Source organism: Desmodus rotundus, chromosome 7 (genome assembly GCF_022682495.2).
Source record: "Desmodus rotundus isolate HL8 chromosome 7, HLdesRot8A.1, whole genome shotgun sequence".
Taxonomy (NCBI): domain Eukaryota; kingdom Metazoa; phylum Chordata; class Mammalia; order Chiroptera; family Phyllostomidae; genus Desmodus; species Desmodus rotundus.
The window spans coordinates 21,782,023-21,803,702 of record NC_071393.1 but is presented as its reverse complement, the minus strand read 5'-3'; the positions used below and the strand labels follow the sequence as shown (position 1 = coordinate 21,803,702).

Sequence of the window (21,680 nt, the reverse complement as noted above, 5' to 3'; positions counted from 1 at the left end):
AGTGACAGGAACTCAGGCCTCCAACTTCACGTCCCAGGTCCAAGCTCCCCTTGCTTCTCCTGCTGGTGCACTAAGCTACAAGTCCAGGAGGGTGAAGTAGATGGCAGTTCGGCTCCAGGAGCTCCCCTTGTCCTTGCTGACACTTGGCTGCCAACATGGGTCTTGCCCTGCACCTGTGGCTGGGAGGGGAGCCCAGCGTCTTCTGTCCAGCAGGTCACCTTCCCTAGCTGCAAGTTGAGAGACTGAGAACCTGCCTCCTCCCCCACCAGGGGCTGCCTCAGACCAGGTCATCCAGGTCCACCTTGGGGATTGGATCTCACCTGGAGCAGAAGGAGCTGAATTCTGGGCAGGAGAGGCAGAATTCTCTTCCTTATTGAGAAGTGAGAACGTGCACTCCAAAAGCTTGCTCAGTCTGTGACATGATGATTTGTTCCCTTGGGTCCTTTCTTGTGCTAATTCACCCTTGGGGTTCACAGTGCATATTTTGCAACCCAGAACCCACTTGCGTGTGAGCATAGACGTCCTTAGGACGGTTTCCAAAGGCAGCATAAAAGGGCTGCTTAGATGGGGCTGACAGATTCTTGATGTCATTTAGACACTCAATGTTGAATCTCTCTGGTTTATTTTCTATCACTTCCCTGTGGAAGGTAGAGAACAAGCTGCTGGGGGACAGCATCAGAGGACCCCACGGCAAGATCGTGCCCTTGCCATTGACCCAGTGCAGGTAGCCAGAAGTCATGTTGGCCAGCAGAGCAGTACAGAAACTTGTAGCTATTCTCGGTGGCGGTGTGAGAGAGCTTTGCAATACCCAGTCTTTCTTTTTTTTTTTAACATTTTATTTATTCATTTTTAGAGAGGGAAGAGAGGGAGAAAGAAAGAGAGGGAAATATCGATGTAAGAGAAAAACATCAATCAGTTGCCTCTCACACATGCCCCAACCGGGGACTGAACCCACAACCCAGGCACATGCCCTGACTGGGTACCAAACCAGCAACCTTTTGCTTTGTGGGACGACACCCAACAAACTGAGCCACACCGATCAGGGATGATGAGCCCGGTCTTTACTGAGCTGTGGAACAGTCTGTTCCAAAGCATCAGACTTGGTTATTGTTGTGAATACATCAGAAATGATGATCTTGTTATTCCAGTTTCACAAGTAACTGGTGCCTGCACAGCAGCAGGTATCTCGATACTGGGTTGTAATACTAAACATGGCATCATTTGGGCCATCTTGGAGCATTGGCGATCTGGTCCGAGGAGAGGTGAGGAGACTTCTTCTAAAAGGTCGTAGTCATGATGCTGTGGCTCAGGAGCTCTGTGGGGCCGGTCCACTTTGATTGATTCTTCAAGCTCCTGTGACTCCTCCTCTCTGGATGAGTTATCCTCTGCTGGCCTGCCACTGGCTGGCTCCAATGTGCTTGATGGAAGGTCACTGGGGGGTGGTACCTCAGGTTCCACTTCCTCGGCCTCTGGCAGCAGTTGGGTCACGCTTTCTCTCTTACACCAAAACCACCAGTTACCAGATTTCTTTGGCATCTTATCTTTGACTCAGGACTTGACTGTGGCATTAGGCAAACTCTTCTGGAACACTGGCAAGCTAAGGATCATGGGAGCGGCCAAAGCCCACTTATATTAATGGTTATAAATCCGTATTACAAGGTCACAATTGCCTCTAAGTCCAGGGTTTTCTGCAAATTTGTGATAAGTAATGATACGCTCCATGAATTTTTCTTTAGAAATTTCTCCATTCTCACTGAGGTCCCCACAAAGGGAGAGGGTGACATCAAATAAGTTCATGGCAGAATCCGAGAGGCACTCGATGCCACTGTTGCTGCTGCGCTTCCCACGGACTGTGAGGACCGGGAGCCAGGCAGGGAGTCTGACTCAGACCACTGCCTGGAACCAGGGTCTAACTCACTTGTAGGGAAATAGAGAGCTGCAGCTTCAGCTTCTACAGCCTTTTAGTCATCTAGGTAAATATCATCAGGTCCCTGGTGTTGGCTTCTCTTGTGGACACCTTTTCTCTTCGATGGTAGGTCTACTTCAGCTGCTGGTTTTGATTCTGAGGGCGCCTCCACCAATGATGCCAGCGTAGGAAGGTGGCCTGAGTCTAACGTGGATGAAACTGGGCTCAGGGGGAGGCTGGAGGCGTTCTGCTGCAGCAATTGCATCACAATTTCATCTGCTGACACAGGGCTCTGGGTGCGGGTTTCACTATGGTACAGACTGTTTCTCCCACGGATGCATCCTTCTCGACTTGATGGAAGGAAATCTTACAAGTCCCAACAATTATAACACCATCTAGAATTAACAACAATAATTACATCTTGCATTTTTAAAGAGTTCTCGAATAGATGGGTGAGATTAGGGGCTACCCGTGAGACAAGCAGGTAAAGGTATTCTTTTCCTGGTTTTATAAATGAAGAAGCTGTGAGGCAGAGCACTCAACTCAGGAGACTTGACCTCCAGTCGAGCTACGAACTTCAGTTTCTGTATCTACAACACAAGACTATTACAATAAACGGTGTCTGTTTGAAGGTCCCTCCAATTGTATGGTTCCATGATTTAGTGAATTGGTGACAATATCAGATCTAGAGGCCAGATATATCCTAGCTTCTAGCCTTGGAATCTTCCAGGGGTGAGAGAGTCTATGATTTATTAAGCATGGACTAAGTACCAGACCTTTCATATTTATTATTTCACAGCCACTGAGACAGGATAGTGAGAAACTAGGAGAATTCCTTGGCAAATGGAATAGGGAACTGAGACAGACAGCTGAACACAATGGCCGAGCAATTCACAGCCAGATATAGAAGGTCACCTCCCTGGAGATAAAATCTAGGCCTCAATTGTATTTCAGCTCCAGACCCAGAAAAGCAGCAAAACCAGGTGGGCGATGCCACGATCAGTTAGTGACTAACCACCCCCTGCCCTGTTAGTGACCAGTAGTGGAGACAACAACCCTGAAAAGGCACACCTGGGAAACTGATGAATATTTTGCTGAAACCCTCCCCTGAGACCTCCCCTAAGATTCCCACCTGCAAGAGAGAGAGTAAAGCCTCAAGGCAAAGGACCCAGCGCATGTGCTGTTCCTCTGGGGAGCAACTGCACCATTCCCTTTCACCTCTTCTCCCCTCACTTCTTCCCCCACAGGCACACGCTGGGGGAAGAACTCTACGGGACCCCAAGACTTGCAATCAGGGGAGCAATGGGCAGTGGCAGCTTGTCCAGGGCTTACCCCCTGAACCTGTCTCCAAGGCCCCCTTTCCTCTGACTTGTTCAGTGAGCTAATGTAGCCTCGCCCAGGCTTCCCTGTTGCTTCTTTTTCCCTAGGCTCTTCCTAGTCCCACTGCCCCCAGCTTGCAAATGTACAAACTATGACGTATCTGTACCCTCATAGTCACCTGGACTCATCTTGTGAACTCTTTCATACACGAACTCAAGAACCCAGATGCTACCAGCTGGCCCTCGGCAGACCCACTCAGGGCCAGGTCCCCTGTCCAGTAACAGCATCACTATTTGTGATGAAGAGTTTTCTAATGCAATTTCCCTTCCTGGTGTGTGTGGCCAGTCTTCTTCCTGGGAGTGAGGCTCCGCGAGGGGGTTAATGATGGTTTTATACTGGGAAGGCTTTGTCATTTAGTCAGATAAAGAAGCTCTGGAAAGGAATCTCAGTCTTCAGTTTAAAATAATCCTTACATGGGCCCTGGCCAGATAGCTCAGTTGGTTAGAATGTGGTCTGATTCGTCCAAGGCTGTGGTTTGATCCCCAGTCAGGGCCCATGGAAGAATCAAGCAGTGAATAAATAAGTGGAACAACAGATCGATGTTCCTCTCTCCTTTCCTCTCTCTCTCTAAGAAAAAAATCAATCAATAAAAGACCTTTAATAATCTTTATATGAACTCCGGAGGTCTGAGTGAGTCTCCACATCTAGTATGTTTGATGTAAATGGAATCATACAATAGGCAATCCTTTGCGAGTGGCTTCTTTCACTTGGCACAATGTTCTCAAGGTCCATTCATGTTGTAGCATGGACTCATGGAGTAGCAAAGAAATGAAAGTATTTTACTTTTTTATTGCCAAATTATATTGGGGGGGACTCAAGAGTTGGAAAATTTTAGTTTTCGGTGACAGTCAATAGGCTTAGTAATCAATGCATATAAACAAGCTATTGTTTTAGAAACGGAAGGTATGACCCACCCTGACTCCAGGAGACCACAAGCAGCTCCACCTTTGTGCCTCAGGAGGACTGCAAGCCACCAGGATGCTATCTGAGCCATCGTGCTCCACCTGCACTTTCACCTGTGTCCTGCGTGGTGGACGTCCCTGTTGAGGGCTAGGCAAGAGAGCTAGGCAATTATAGGCATTGCTAAGCAGAAAACCTCTTGAAGGTCACCAGAATAGATAGGGGAGAGACACAACATTGTCGGCCAAAGTAAGGGTAAACAATACGTGATTTGCAGAGGGCTTATTCTGAGTTACAGCCAATTAGTTAGAGGGCCATAAAACTTTAGGTGCCAGACTCATCTCAGGTCTGGACCCTTATCTTTAAACTGAGGGTACAAATTAAGTGGGACAGACAGATGGTTCTTATCAACAGGAGACAGACAGATAGTTCCTCCTGACCCCAGAGCAAAGTTCCTCCTGACCCCAGAGCTATGCAGAGATAACCGCAACTCCCGCTTTTGTAACTTGCTTGCTTGCTTCTCACCGTATAAAAGAGCTAGCCTGTGAGCGTTCGGGGCGGCTCTCATCGGAGAGTTCGCCCCTGCGCAGGTAAAACTTTGTTTGGCCAATAAACCATCTATAAATCTCTTAAGAGTCTGAGTCCGTCAGTTCCTGGAACGAGAGATCTCGCTTTCGCATATAACAGTCCCCCTGGAGCACAGTGGCTCAGACACCGTTGTGATTGCAGTCCTTCTGGGCCACAAAGGTGCTACTGCTTGTGGTCTCCTGGAGTCAAGGTGGGTCATACCTTCAGTTCCTGGAACAATAGTTTTTTTACATGCATTTATTACTAAGCTTATTAGCTACTACCTAAAACTAAAATTTTCTAACTCTTGAGTCTCCCGTGAGTAGAACCGAGGGAAAAGCCTCTGTTCTGGGAAACAGCCCTTTGGAGCAAATGTTGGCTGATTGGTTGACTTATGCTTATAAACCGATCACTAAACAGAAAGTGGTTTTTACCATAATGCTGTTTGTCTTACGTATTATATAATCTAGACTCGGGAGAGTGCTGGCCGCTGAATGGGTCGTTAAAATCACTGTATTATACTGCAATTAGTGTTGTTTTGTCAAAATCAAGGCAGTGGAGCAAAATGCTTTACCTGGAAACTTTCACGAGTTTACATAATAAGGATGCAGGGTTAAAAGGAAATAAATTAATGGTCCAGAGAAAAGGGAATTTGCCTGTGAAAGATGGCAGAAGCTCAGAGGGGAGGGCCCCGGAAGATCTAGATATTATGGCTGCTGTGAGCATGGTTGGGGTTCCCACGGCCCCTTCAGCCCTGGGGGATCTTCCTCCTTCCTCGGCTGAGGGACCTGGGGAAAGTGCGCCTGAATGGGTCTCACAGTCTGGAACCCACCAAGGAAGCCAAATTGGGCGAAGGACAAGCCCCTACTGGGGCAGGGCAATACCCTTTGCGAAAGCTTCCAGTGGGAGTAGGGCCGGAGGGCCAGCCTGCTGGATATTATTGGGCACTGGCTTCGTTTCCTACATTGGAAAAGCTCTGAAAGAACCAGAATATAGCCCTTTAGAATGGACGAAGCAGTGCACTCAGGTTTTTAAGTCCCTGAAGGTGCACCTGGCTTCTGCACCAGTCTTGGGGGCTTCCAAACCCACTGAAGCCCTTTCAATTATACGTTCATGAAAGGCAGGCCATTGCCCTAGAAGTCCTCACCCAAATGCTTAGTGACCTTCCACAACCCATCACATACTAGTCAAATGAACTAGATCGCACTGTCTGGGGGTGGCCAGCCTGCTTAAGAGCAACCACCTGCAAGCTCTTACAGGAAGCGGAAAATTTTCCCTGGGACAGCCGATCACTGTTTATGCTCCCCAGCAAGTGTTGAGCCTGCTGGAGCAAAAGGGAAATTTGTGGCTCACTGATGAAAAAAGGGGCAGGTACCAAGCAATTCTCAACAATCCTAACATCTCCCTCAAAACTGTAAGTTAAATCCTGCCTCTCTTCTCCTAGAGCCTGACTCGACTGTGCTAATACACAAATGTGCTGAGATAATTAATGAAGTTTATTCTAACAGAATTAATTTACAAGACCATCCCCCTCAAAAGTAGGCTGAACTCTATATGCAAATGAAAGCAGTTATATGGACAAAGGAAACAGGAAGTCTGGGTGTGCAGGGGTGACTGTTGAAGGAGTAGTGGAGGCCAAGGCCTTGCCGCCAAGAACCTCTAGAGGCTCAGAAAGCTGAACTGCTGGCATTGACGAGGGCACTGGCATTGTCGCACAAAAAGAACGTGAATGTGTGTATCGACTCAGGGTATACTTTCCTAATCTTGCAGGCACATGGTTCAATCTGGAAAAAAGAGGACTATTAACTTCCAGTAAAAGGAAAATTAAGCGTGCAACAGAAATTTCAAAATTGTTAGAAGCTGTTCAGGTACCTTTACAGGTGGCAGTTATGCACTGCCCCGGGCATTGGACAGAGGACACTGAAGTGGCTAGAGGAGACAATCTGGCTGATCGAGCAGTGAAAAAGGCTGCTAAAAATATGTTTATAATGCCTTTGGTACCTGTTCTAGACTTGTGACGATTTGAACCTGAATATTCAACCGCATGTGAGAGCAAGCTTAAAGTTGGGGTTTTAATAAAGAAGGTGCTAATAATGAATTAAAATTTTTTTTAGAAAAAGTTATATTGCTTCCTAAACATTCAATAAAGCCAGTCATGGCGCATTTGCATAAGACCACTCACTGAGGAAGGGGCTCATTAACCAGCTATATTAAACTTGGTTCACAGGTCCTGGAATGTGTAAAGCCATACAAAAAATAATTGCTAACTATGTTATGTGCCAAAAAAGCAACCCCAAGACAAAGTCCCCAACAAAATAAAAGGAAAACAATACCAAGGACAGTGCCCACTGGCAAACAGACTTTACCCAGAAGCCAAGGGTCCAAGGGTGGAATTATTTGTTAGTCTTTGTTAGCACCTTGTCAGAATGGACAGAGCCTATCCTGGAACTAAGAAATCCTTGGAAAGAGTGAAAGCCTTACTGAAAGAAATAATCCCTTGCTTTGACCTACTCAGCAACATCCAAAGTGATAATGGACCTGCTTTTGTTTCAGAAGTTACACGAAAGGTTAGTAAATTTTTAGGAATCAAGTAAAGACTTCACACAGCATGGAGACCTCAGGCTTCTAGGAATGTAGAAAAAAACGAATCACACCTTAAAAAAATATAGAGCCAAGCTATGTCGAGAAACTCATCTCCATTGGAATCAAGCTTTACCTATAGCCCTGCTCAGGATAAGGGTGGCTCCTCAAAGTGGAATTCAATTAAGTCCTTATAAAATTGTGTGCAGGCAACCATTTCGGGCTACGATTGGGGTGGGAGATTTGTATATAAGTCAAGAAGTGAAGATAAAGAAAAATGTACACCATTTAAATCAGGCCTTAGCTGTGATGGATGGCCTTGCCTGTATTAGAGACCTCTCTCCTACAGGTTCGCTACATCCCTTTAACCCTGGAGATGAGGCGCTACTTGAGACTTGGACGACAGCATCTCCAGAAAGCCGACTAGAAGAAAAGTGGACCAAACCTTGGGACCTACTCCTCACCACCCCCACTGCAATAAAGTTGACAAAAATATAACCTTAAATTCATCACACCAAAGCAAAACAAGCAAGAGGAACAATGGACCACTAAAACCTCAAGAACACCCAAAAGTCATCTTTTAAAAACAATGACTTTTATTCTTTTCATCACTTTTGTTTAATCCCATGTTATGAAGAACTTGTTCCTTTCAAATAAAATAAGAAATATTTGGGTATATTTAGCTCAAGTGATCTAAATATTTCTAAATTTTGTCTTTTGTCTTCAACTTTCACTTCATGTCTTACAGGTGTCCGTACTCCCCTGGAAAGCCTTCAAAATTATACTTTGTTCAAGCATATCAATAAGAAAATAACCTACTCTAATATTTATAATTAAGGGCCTGTGGTAACTCTAAAGGACAGGGAAGTATTTTCCTTAAAAGTCACTAATGTAGCTGCAGCTGGAGAGTGTGCAACTTTTGTCAACTGTGCTAGAAACTGCTCTGTGCTTCGGCGGAGCTTGCTGTTGCAAACAACATGCCACCCCCCCATGTGGATCTGCAATTAAATGTATTCCTAAGCCCCCCTACCAGATGGTCTAATGATAGGATACGTGCTTAATGACAAAATAAGTACTTCCATATAAAACTAATCTCATAAAAATAAAATAGTTTAGACTAACACTGGGGGAATGATGGGGCACCCAAAAGTTGGAACATTTTTGTTTTAAATAAATAGTCAATAAGCTTAGTAATTAATGCATGTAAAAAACTATGGTTTCAGGAGCTGAAAGTATGAGCCACCCTGACTCCGGGGGACCACAAGCAGTCCCACCTTTGTGCCCCAGAAGAACTGCAAGCAATCAAAATGATATCTAAGCCATCGTACTCCAGAGTAAGATGTCCAACCGCCCAACACACAGATGAGGAATCACTGGTTAACGATAGAAGAATGCTGAAGCTTTTTATCTAATTAATTTTTCCCCTGAGTTCCAAATCCGATATCTACACTTTTCCTATAAAATGGGTCCATTTGAAGTGGGGTGTAAGATGGTCTGTGAGGGTACATAGCCCACCGTCATCTCAGATCGCCGGCCGTCTGAATAAAGCTCCCATAAGCACTCAATCCCTGTCTCTGCTTATTGGTTCTGGTAGTGACAGGCAGAACGAACACCAGCTTTTCCGGTTTCACTATCATTCGAAGAATTGTAGTGTATAAACTCTTAATGCTTTCCACTGAAAAGATGCGGAGAAATTCCTGTAATGTTCAATCAAACCATTTGCTTGGACAGGGCAGTCCAGGAAAAAGTAAAGTAATGCTAACGAAGACAGTGAAATAGCTGTCTTGTGATTGCAGACAGGACTTACCTCATAAGAATAATGCAAATAAAGTCCTTAAAATAGTGACTGGAACCTATTAAGTATACAGTAAATGGAAGCTTTTACTACTACCCTTATCTAACATTTGAAAGCTAGATTTCTTTTGATGTGATTACCAGAGGTATAGTTGAAAAATAAAATAAACCTATGATGAAATCTCTTTTTTGTGAAGATTTTATTTATTTAATTTTAGAGAAGGGAAGGAGAAAGAGAGGGAGAGAAAGATCAATGTGTGGTTGCCTCTCGAGCGCCCCCTACTGGGGACCTGGCCTGCAACCCAGGCATATGCCCTGACTGGGAATCAAACCGACAACCCTTTGGTTCTCAGGCTGGCATTCAATCCACTGAGTCACACCAGCCAGGGCCTGTGATGAAATCTTTAATAAGGTAAATGTATACTCTCTCCATTTAACTAAGTTTTGTGTTGCACTGGAAAAAGCCCACAGCTAGAAGTGCTCCTCATTTTACCAGAAACAGCAAGGTTAAAGGATAATTTTCCACAAAGGCGAAACAGGACTCTCATAGAGATTCTTTTTTAAAAAAGAACATGTTAACTTTTTAATTAATTATTAATGAGGGGACCAGTAAGATGTTCAAAGGGGAAGTTAAAGAAACACAAGTTTATATGGAGCAAAGGAATATAAAAATAAATTTACAAATGAATGGTAATCTGACTTTTTCCAAGGTTCAGGGGAGAGTGAAGCCATTGAGTTTCCACTTGAAAGAGCTCATTTGCATGGATACAGGCAAGAATTGCTTTGCATTTCTATTAGTGATTTACTATGTATAAGTAGCTCAAGGGCAATGAAGTTGGTCAGAATATGCCACCCAAAATACACAGCTTTAGCATATTGATTATTTTGAGCTGGAGGCGTTTCTACCTAAAAGCAGGTCACAAAATTTCTCAGGAGAAAGTTGCTCTTCCTGGACCACAAAGCACATTCTCATCACTGGAGCCTGGGATTTGAGGCTGAGAAAAATCCGTACAAACAGACCTGCTAAAATAGCCCTGGTCTTCGATTAGATTCCCCCCATGTATTTCCTAGTCACTGTGCCACTGTTTACTGCCCCTCCCTCAGACCCCTTTGTCTTGTTGGTGGAAATCAGCCTCTTTCATGGCATCGAGGAGAGCATTCCAAGGACCTGTGCACGGGAGACTGTGGAGTGGCACAATGGTTTACTCATGTGGAAGGCTGCCCCTGGGTCGCGTCTCTGTCTGTGCTGCCGTGGAAAATCAGAGCCAGAAATAAAGGCAGTGCCCAGAGATCCTGGGCCACGTTAAAGCTCAGTGCAGACCTACATCTGGCCGGTTTAGTTTGTGTTCCCGGCTGCAATCCGTTGTTGTGCTGCGGTATTCAGGCTCCCACCTGGAGCCTGCATGTGGAGGCTGTGCAGCCATTGGCCACACAGCTGCTATGGTCACACGACTGTGGAGAAAGGATGCACGGGTGCCCAGGGTGAGCGCAGGTCATGAGCAAGAGAGAGAGAAAGAGCTTCTTTGTTCCCCTGGGGTTGTATTAGCTTGGTTTGGGATGGACCAGGTGTTTTTTCAAAATGTCCAGTCAATGTCCCAGGCTTTCCTGGGCTTTTGATAGGTTTACATCCCCAGTTTGACTGACGCACCTCTATTGTTGAGCATCTCCTCCTGCGCCCCCCCCCCCCAAATATGGTACTGGAGGGGAAAAGGAGGGGAGTTTTAATCCCCTTGGTGCAGAATTGCTGGAATCCCCAGGTGTATGTGAAGCTGTAGCTTCCTGGGGAAGCCAACAGGCTTATGCTCCCCAGTTTATTAAGCTCTATGTCTAATTCCCCGTGCTCCCTTTCCTTATCAATAACCAGTTAACTACTGATGGTAGGTAATATCGTGACTTCTCCACAAATTTATCATTTTTTTTGTTTAAAAGTAAATAAGCTCTTGGTCCTGACTGCTTTTTCAGATCTTCATTTTCCTTATGAAGACCTCCATGAGCACATAAAAGTGTTTTAAATTTTTTATGTTCCCTGTTAATTTGTTTCTGTCAGTTTAATTCTCAGGCACAGAACCTAAGAGAGTAGAAGGACGTTTTGCCTCTCCTGCAGTAGTGGAAGTCTAGAGACACATCCACAGGGATATGCTCAAAACAACGGCTGGTCTTTCACCCAGGGTGGAGACACCTAGTAAAATGTTTTCTCTTATGCAAGGGAAGGGATTCAGAGCAAGTCTTCCAGAATGTGCCACTTTGGCACACAGCTGATTTTGAGCTGAATATAAACAAAGCACAACAAGACTCAGGAAGAACTTTTACCTCCCTCTTAACTGCCTACAAGACTTTAGACAGAGGGCCTGGCACTGGGAGAGAACTATCGCCAGAGATAGCTACAGAGAGTGTGGGCAAGGTGTGCTGGGCTGAAGGTGTTAATGGTGAACAACAGCAGATGTTAGACCTCTGGCCCTTGAGTTTGGCTAAGAAAGGATTCAGAGCCAAGAACTCAAATGTAAATGCAAGTTTACTTAGAAAGTCACAGAGGGAGAAGTGAGCCAGCCAGGCCGAGGAGCTCAGGAAACAAGTTACAGGGGCAAAGGAAGTTCCCTTGGAGCTTTGGAGAAAGGAAGCAAAAGTACACACCTTGAGGGAACAAGGGGGTGGGAAAAGATACATGCATGTGAGTGAGAGAGAGAGAGGGAAAGAGGGGAAGAAAGAGAGAGAGAGAGAGAGAGAGAGAAAGGGAGAGAGGGGGAGGAAGAGAGGGAGGGGTGGGAAGGAGTGGGGGGGGAGGGCACGCGTGCGAGCGCACGCGCACGGGCTGGGTCCTTCGTCTTAAGGGGCTTTATATGTTTTCCAAAGGTGGGGATTTTTAGGGGAGGTCTTAGGGAAGGATCTCAATAGAATATTCATGGACTTCCCAGATGTGTCCTTTCAGGGGCGTGGTCTCTACTAATTGGTCTGTGCTAGGGTAGCAGGTCATTAGTCATTGCAGCTGGCCATGATGTCAGCCATGGCATTGCTTCACGGTTTTCCCGCTTCTCTGGGCCTGGGGTTGAAACACTACTGAGGCCTAGATGGTATCTCTAGTTTGACCAAAATTCCATCTCTGTGGCCCAGAGACCCTAGGCCTTGTTCCTAAGATTATCTGATGCAGACCAGAACCTCATTGTCCTGAGGGCTTAATTCTTAAGGGAGTGGTTGTGCAAGGCTTGTATGGGAGTCCTATGAGGTTATTCTCCAGCCCCCTCGTTCTCTCTCTAAGGGGTCTGCCACATGACTGGGGGCAGATCAAAGGTGGAAAGGTCAGGGGGGTCTGAAGCACATGACAAGCGATATGAAAGGTCAGGTGGTGTAAACTGCCCAAGCAGCAGCATGCTACAGAGGAAGGGTCTCCCTGGGTATGAGGTCCCACCGTGCAATATCTGTTTGCCCGGTTTTGCCCATTGCTAGGTACTCAGGGCTGTCTGCCCTGGTGGCCTTCTGTACCTGGCACATCGTTCCTGTTCTGCTCATTTCTGTCTAACTGCCTATTATATCAGGGGGAGTTTGGAGGGCCTATTTGTCCACAGCTCTGTCTGTGTCCCTATGTCTTTGCAAGGCATGCCAAACATTTGCTCACCAAACATTCGCTCTTCCCATCTTCCTGTGAATTGCCTTTCCTTTGAGGACCCGGACCGCTACTCCCCTCTCCTTAGATCAGGGTGGCACATAAGCTTCCATTACCCAACCGTCTTTGAACCTCTCATCTATGGGAGGCTCCCATACATACAACATTAGTTTGTTTTTCTTCTGTTCATCTGTGTTGTGTCAATTTAATTAATAGGTCAGTCAAAAGAACCTAGGTAGGTAGAGGAAAATATTTTCTTCCCCTGCACAAACTAACAGGAATGATATTTATTATAGTTACCATTTTAGGTATGATGAAATTGAAGCAAAGGAAACATAAGTTGCCTGAAACAAAGTGGAATGATGTTAGGAATTTCCCTCTCGATGAACATTTAGGAAAGTAGCCCTCTTCACCTAGGAATTAAAGAAGCAATATATTTATGACAAAGTTAAAAAACAAAAAGGTTTGAACTGAATCTGCAGAGCCAAGGAATTAAAACAAAAATAAAGGAATCCTTCTTAGTGAGCTAGAGGTTCAGGCCAAGGGGCTGGCTTTGCTTGGCTTTTCACGGTAAGCTACCAGATCGATTGGAACTCGGCAATTTGCTAAGACTTAAATACTTTATTTATTTCAGGTTTTAACAGCTTCATCGAAATACACTTCATGTACCCAATATTTCACACATTTAAAGTATATAATTCAGTGGTCCGTAGTGTGTTTATAGACTTGTACAACCATCACCATGCCCATTAGCTGTCGCTGCCCTTTCTCACCTCCCTCCTCCAACCCCAGGCGAACGCGAATCCTTCTGCGTCTGTAGATGCAGAAGGAGTAGATGGAATAGTTGTCTACTCTGGACATTTTGTGTTAATGGCATTGTACAACATGTAGCTTTTTGTGTCTGGCTTCTTTCACTTAGCAAATGTTTTCAAGGTTTATTCAGGTTATAGCATATGTCAACACTTCATTCCTTTTATAGCTAAATAATATTCCATTGTATGAATATACCACATTTTGACAAACAACTCATCAGTTTATAGACTTTTGGGTTGTTCTCACTTTTTGGCTATTATGAATGAAACTGATATGAACATTCCTGCACAAGTTTATATATGTAATATATATTTTTATATAAATGTACATAATATATAATAATATATAACATACAATTTTGTAATATATAATAATACATTTAATATGATATCGTTATATATTAACTATAATAACAATATATATTTATATATCATTTATACATTACACATCATACATATAATACATATTATATAATTATATATAATATAAGAATATTATATATAGTCTATATTATATATATCACTAGTAACTCTTTTTGGATCATATAGCATCTCTATGTTTGGGTTTTTTATAATATATAATATAAGGAGGGATAATGCAATATAACATATATTATATATAATAATGTACAATGTATAATATATAATGTAATATATTAAATATATCACATATATTATAACATATATTTTATGTATTTATGTTTATATATTAATATATGTCATAATATATAGGATATAAAAATATATTTATATAGTATATGGTATATTATATATTATATACTATATACTATATATTTATATATTTATATATTTATATATTTGTATATATGCTTATATTTTAAAATTTGTATATTATATATAATATATTATACTGTATTATATATAGTGTATTGTATATTATATAATATATAATATATAATTATACAAATGTATTATATAATATACTATATAATTATATAATATACTATATAATATAATAATATATACTATATATTGTGTGTAACATACAATAATCATATATAATCTACATTGTATGTATATCACTAGTAACTCTCTTTGGATCATACGGTAACTCTGGATTTTTTAAATGGTAGTAAAGCACACGTAACATAAAGTTTACTCTCATAACCGTTTGTAGGTGTGCAGTTCAGTGGTTTTAAGTATGTTCACATTGTTGCACCACCGATCTCCAGCACTTCTTCATCTTGTGATTAAAGTCTGTACTCATTCAACCACAACTCCGGATTTCCTCCTTCTCCCGGCCCCCGGAAACCGCCATTCCATGTTCTGTTTCTATGAATTTACTCTAGATACCTCCTACACGCGGAATCATAGCGTGTTTGCCTTTTCGTGACTGGTTTATTTCACTGAGCATAACGTCTCCGAGGTTCATCTGTGCTATAGCGTGCATCAGAATTTCCTTCCTTTTTACGGCTCAGCAGCATTCCATTGTACGGGTTTGGCGCATTTTGTTTCTCCATCCATCCACTGGTGGACACTTGGGCTGTTTCCATCTCTTGTCTATTGTGAGTTAGGCTGCTGTGAAGATGGGCGTGCCAGAGAAGAAAACCTTTTTCTTTACTCTCTTAAATCCAGTCCCTGGGGTCTGTGATTAAACTGACTAAAGACAGATTAACAGTGTAAAAAGCACATAATTTTTATTAATGTTTATGTGCACAGAAATTCATAGAAAAGAAGTAAAACTCAAAGAACCATTTAGCCCAAGGGGCTTCTATATCCTTTTAACAAAAGAAAATGTTTGAGTTTCAATGGACAATACTTTGTGGGGAATTGAGTAGAAAATACATGGGGAGAACTAACAGAATATAAGGACTATTTTAGTAAGGTCTGTTTATGCAAAATCATCTTCATATTCACTCCCCACCTTTGAAGATAAAAACTACTTTTCTCCCCTGATTTCCGGGAAGGAGCACTTTCCTGAAGCCTAAGTTCATGCTCTGCTTTTAGGCACAGAAGGTAACTATGATTTTTTTGAGGAACTGCCATTTTTTATTTGACAAGCGATAAAAACAGAGCGAGAAAAATCTCACCATAGCAAAATCTGAATAAAGTAAATTGTGTTTCAAAAATTATGTGCTACTGTTGTCGGTGAAAATGGGATTCTTCCACAGAATCGCAAGAAAAGCATTGTGGGGACCCGTATGGGAGGGTGAGGTGCTGGTAAGATTTATTGGGGTAGAAATAAATGCCCCCCGGTTCCCAGTGCCTCCTCCAGGCCAGGTGGCTCAGCTCTGTCCCGCTGCAGAAGTCCAGTCTTGCCTTCCCCACGCCCGGAAGCAGCACCAGGGTCCAGAAACTCTGCGCCAGTGTCCTGACCCCGGTGGGGTGCAGGGTAATTCAGTCCATGCCGGAGCTTAGTCCAGCTCAGTCTCTGTCCCCTGGTCAGCGTAGTCTCTGCTCCTGGCTGTGCTCACCGGCGCTGTGCTGCCTGCCGCACCCAGGCCTGCGCTTGGGCCCGCGTTTGGAGCCTCACTGGGACCTGCCTGCTGTTAAGGCCCGCACTGCAGTTACGGAGAGAGAACGCGTGAACAAACGGGCAAACGCAGCTGCCTAGCGAGATAGAGGCCTTTGTTAAGGTTTGATTACCTCCAGCTTGCGAAAGACCAGGTGCTCTTTCAAACTAACCAATCCCTTTTCCAATCCCTTGCAGGTTTGTGCCGGGCCCTCCCCCTAACCAATCCACTCTGTTCCCCAGATTAGACACCTCCCCTTTACGGTTGTCATCTTGGCTCCTCCTGGGGGCGTGTCTCATAGTAGAAGCACCTCCCTCTACCATCTTGGCTTCTACTGCGCATGCGCCCAGTAGGAATTCCCCCGCCCTGCTGTTTTATGGTTAACCCTTTCTTCCTGCTGGCTTTGTGGACTGGGTCCTGAGAGTGGAGGATGCGGTGGTCCCCTGGGGAAGCTGTGAATGTTACAGCTTCCTCGTAAATCAGGCTTAATGTTTGATTCAGCTCCCTAGTTTATTGGGCTTAACATCTGATTCCATTTGCTCCCTTCCTTTATTTATACATAACTAGCTTCAACTACTTAACTATAACTAACACTACAACTACCTAAGACAACCCAGTAATGAAAACTGTGTATTTTAAAAAGAAAAAAATAAACTTTTTGATTAAACATTTTTTTCTTTATTTTTGAATTTTGCATTAAAATATATTCCTTTATATTTGAGAAAAAGCAAACTTTGTTTTTTGTTTTTAAAGCGGCGTGGCTTAGGCCAGTCAAGTCAGGAGGAACACCGTGGGGAGAAAAGCAGCTCCTCAGAGGAGATACCCAGCTGAGGAGACAGCAGAGCAGCTTCTGCACTTTGCCATTTTTCTAGCCAGACAAAGAGCCCAGATGTATTGGTATATTTACATATTAACAGGATCTTCACAATGTGGTGCCTATTGGACGCCACACTAGGCAAAACAATGGACTTGAACTAGTGCCAGGCGCCTCTCTCCCGGTTTAGGGAATGGGGAATTTGAGTGGAGGCGGCAAGATTTGGTCCAACGTCCAGCCTGGAGACATCAGGATAAACAAGATGTGTCTTCCAACGTTCCGTGGGCTGAGACCCCCATCTGTCCCTTTTTTTGTCCTGGGGGCAATAATGGTCTCCTTTTCTCCTTGGGTGGATAGGCCCTGGCTGCTGGAATGCAGCAGCTCTTCTTAGTAACCATGGGAACCTTATTGGCATGGCAACCTGGCAGCTTCAGTGAAAGGCAGCAGTTGCGGGAGAGATGGAAGTGGAGGGATGCAGTTCTGCAGAAGGAAGGGATGGGCAGCCTTCTTTCCTGCTGAGGAGAGAAAAGGAGGAGGAAAGATGCCCCGCTCTCTGGATGGTCCTTCGAAGCCCCTGATGAGTTCAGACCTCACTCTATAATCCAGTTCAGGAGGGGTGGAGCAGGGTTGTAAACCAAATGGGACACCAAGACCTAGACCTATTGATGCTTTTGTGTTCTACAGCCTGGCTCAGAAGCACCAGGAAAGGAATAGGGGCTGGGAGGCACAGAGCGAAATGCCTCAAAACATGTGAGCAAATTCTGACGTTGAGTTTTCATTGCCGGCAAAATAATAGGGCGGAGCTTTTGTTGGGCTCTGAGTCCAAGCACCTTTTGTCAACGATGTCTGGGGGTGAGGACGTTTTCAAGCAGCATCTAAAGCAAGACATAAATCTATGCGACAAGGTTCAGGGAGGCTGAGACTGTAGTAAAAACACAAACAAACAGGTCCACTAGGGAGAAAGAACTTCTACTGAAGAGGACCAGGTGGGCAGCGGGGCAGCTGGCAGCACCCTGCCAGGCCTTTCTCTAGGCTCACTTAGAACCCTTGTCATTGTTGGTTTCTCTGATGGACGGGGCGTGAGCCAAGGCTGCTCTGGGCTTTGGAATCTGATGGCCCTGGGTGAGAACCCTGCCCTGCACCTGCCTTGCTCTGTCTCTGAGTCCATTTCCTCTTCTCTCAAGAGAAGAGGACAGTGATGCCTACTCTACAGGGTCACAGCGAAAATTAAATAAGGTTTGTAAAGTTTAGTTGACAGTAATACTAGTTAAATCTCCGTGCACGACAGCCACCCAAACACGAGCCTCCCCATTACAAGGCTGGCTCCTTAGGAGTGGCCCTGGGTGGTCCTGTGGTGTCACCTGAGAGCTGACCTCGCTTTTTTTCCCTTCCCTCTTTATTTTTTAAATATACTCTTTATTATATTTTTTCTTATTTTTTTAAAAAATGTGTTCACTTAAAAAAAAAATAATGGCATCATTGAGATGTAATCATCTACCATAAAAGTCACCCTTTTCATGTATACAGTTTGGTGGGTTTTAGTACAGTCACAGAGCTGGACAGCCATCACTGTTACCTAGTTTTAGTACATTTCCGTCACCCCAAAAGAACCTAAAGAGGGTACACACCCATTAGCATTCACTCTCCATTCTCCACTCCACATAGCCCCTGACATCCATGGATCTACCTCCTTTCTTTATCGATTTATCTATTCTGGACATTTTATAGAAACGGAATCACACGATTTCTGGCTTTCTGGCTTCTTTTACTTAGCCCAATGTTTTTAAGGTCCACCCATGTCGCAGCATAGGTAGGTACTCTTGTTTCTTTTTGTGGTCGAATGATATCCCATGGCATGTACCCACCACATTTGTTTATCCATTCATCTCTCCGTGAACTCTGGGGTTGTCTCCACTCTCGTTGGCCGTTATACAGAAAGCCAATGACGTTCAAGTACAAGTTGCTGTGTGCGCACATGCCGATCAACTCTTAGTTCCCGGTGCAGCAGGCCTCGCGGTCTGCATGTCATCGCATAGAGACAGGCGGTGCCATGACTTCTTTTTAAAACTTCCTTTACTTCTATTTCCTCCTTACTCTTTTTCTTAAAGATTTTATTTATTTATTTTTAGACAGAGGGGCAGGGAGAGAGAAAGAGAAGGAAAGAATCATCAATCTATATGAAATATGCATTGATCAGTTGCCTCTCGCACACCCCCATCTGGGGAACCCGCCTGCAGCCCAGGCATGTGCCTTGATTGGGAATCGAACTAGCGACCCTTCCGTTCACAGGCTGGTGCTCAATCCACCGAACCACACCAGCCAGGGCTCCTCCTTCCTCTTATTCTCATCTCTGCCCCATAGAGCAGTCTAGTCAGTCTCATGCAAATTTCCAGATATGGCACTTTGACTAAAATATACTATTTTTACCCCACAAAAGATATTCTTGGCCCTGACTGGTGTGGCTTAGTGGATTGAGCGTTGGCTTGCAGTCTGAATGGTCACTGGATCAATTCCCAGTCAGGGCACGTGCCTCGGCTGCAGGCCAGGTCCCCAGCTAGGGGTGTGTGAGAGGCAACCAATCGAAGTTTCTCTCACACATCAATGTTTCTCTCCCTCTGTTTCTCCCTCCCTTCTGGTCTCTCTAAAATAAATAAATTAAAACAAAAGAAACTGCTCCTGCATTTCAAAAAGCATAAAAAGAGATATTCTTTAGGTGCAAAAGGGGAAGAGGAAGAGAGAGACAATGATACATAGACCAGACTTACTTTTCAAGAACAATTAAAATATCATTTAGAAACATTTTTCTAAACTTTTTCATTGAGATAGGCTATGCATTCTAAAAAGTATATAATTAAATTAATTATCACACACACACCATTTAGGAATTGCCTGTGTCTGCCAAGGTAAGGGTGGACAGAGGGTTGCTGGATAAATCACAAAGATACATTGAGTGCCCAGTTAAATCTGAATTTTAGACAAACAATAATTTTTTTAGTATAAGTCTATTCTATGCCATATTTGTGAATATTTATTTAAAAATATTCATTTTTTATCTGAAATTTAAATTGAACTGGGCGTCCCTTATTTCTATTTAGTCAATCTGGCAACCTTAGAAGGGAAAATTAAAGAACATCCCATAGACATAAATCATTTTTATGACTGGATAGCAACTGAGGTTTGGCTATAGGAAATCCCAGAATAAAATAAATATGGAGTTAAGTGGTAGATTCAATTTGCTCCCTCCCTAGCGTTTTGTGTAACCGAGTGTGTATACCCTTTTGCTTTCTCACAATATATCTATGGAACAATCAGGAGTCTACAAGCGGAGAAATAAAGGCAAAGATATTAAAAGACACTTCAAGATCCCTCCGTGAGTTTAGAGTCAATTTAAACAAAATACAGTGATTGGCGTTTGAAAGAAAATGTAGAGTTTAGGATTATTAACTTTGAGAGCAGGAAAGGATTTTATTTGAAGCCCTTTATAGTTTATAAAGATTTTATTTATTTTCAGAGAGGGGAAGGGAAGGAGACAGGGAGAGAAACATCCTTTGGTTTCCTCTTGCGCACCCCCAGCTGGGGACCTGGCCTGCAATCCAGGACATATTTGTGTCATTTTTCACCAGATAACAGAGATGACTACTCCAGAATTTGTAGTTATACCTAGGGTTGATGTATTGTCAATGTTTACAATACTGCATATTCTTTTTGAAAGCAATATGGTCTTGCCCTGGCTGGTGTGGCTCAGTGGATTGAGTGCTGGTCTGTGAACCAAAGGGTTGCCAGTTCGAGTCCCAGTCAGGGCACATGCCTGTGTTGCGGGTCAGGTCCCCAGTAGGGGGTGCTCGAGAGGTAACCACACATTGGTGTCTCTCTCCCTCTCTTTCTCCCTCCCTTTCCCTCTCTGTAAAAATAATAAATAAAGTCTTTAAAAAAAACAAAAGCAACATGCTCTTGCTCTTGTTGCATGTGCTTTGCGGTAGGGAGTAATTACCTGCAGGCTATGTGGCTATGAATAGATTTTGAATCATGGGGAATATTCCATTTCCCTTGTGGAAACAAATCAGGGAGTTTAATCAACCCTGGAGATCAAGGGTGGAGATGAATATGGGCTTGAATTGCATGTTGGTGTTTGAGAACTACCAGTGATGGAGAACTCAAGTAGTCTTAAAATATTAGCAGGTACAAGCTCATCTTTACTTACTGGGCTGTGATTGACATAGGTTTTCAATAAAGGTTCAGCAGCTCATTTCCAGAATGTCAAGGAAAACTGGCTTTTTCAAGATGGATTCTTCTAAGGAAGATCAAATAAGATGAGCATTGATACACACCATGCTGTCACCGAATTTCTAACGTAAGCGAGTCATCACTAGTTTAAAACCACTCAAGAAAAGAAAACCGAGACAGAAAAAAGGACCGGGCAGCCCCGTGAAGCCAAGTTTCTCCGCGCTGGGGGTATCTACATAGAAACTGTGTGTAATGTTATATTGGTTTCTGAGTCGGCGTGCGGCTAAACTAGATGATTGTTAAATGTTTTACATACTCCAGGAATCTTTGATTCTATTTAAGTAAATTAGGGACTAAAGGAAGTTTAGTTTAGGAACTAAAACAAGCCCCTAGAATGGTATTGGTGTGATTCTAGCAGCAATTATTTGTGCTGTATCCGCAACAACCAGCAGTTTGTACCTATGGCCCCGCCTTATTTGGTTTTTCTTACGTAAAGGCGTGGTGTGCCTTTGTGCACACCCAAGCTTCCCTGTTAGTTCCCTCTGTATGAAATGCAGCCCCATCCTGGCAGAATGTTCACTTACCCCTTAAAAACCTATGTCGAAGGTAGTGGTTCTCAGCTGGGGTGATT

The 21,680-nt window shown here is 43.7% G+C and overlaps 1 pseudogene; it reads right to left on the bottom strand.

Moving 5' to 3' along the window:
- Positions 1-277: 277 nt before the first annotated feature.
- On the bottom strand, positions 278-13,586 carry LOC112301727 (phosphatidate phosphatase LPIN2 pseudogene; annotated as a pseudogene).
- Positions 13,587-21,680: the final 8,094 nt, after the last annotated feature.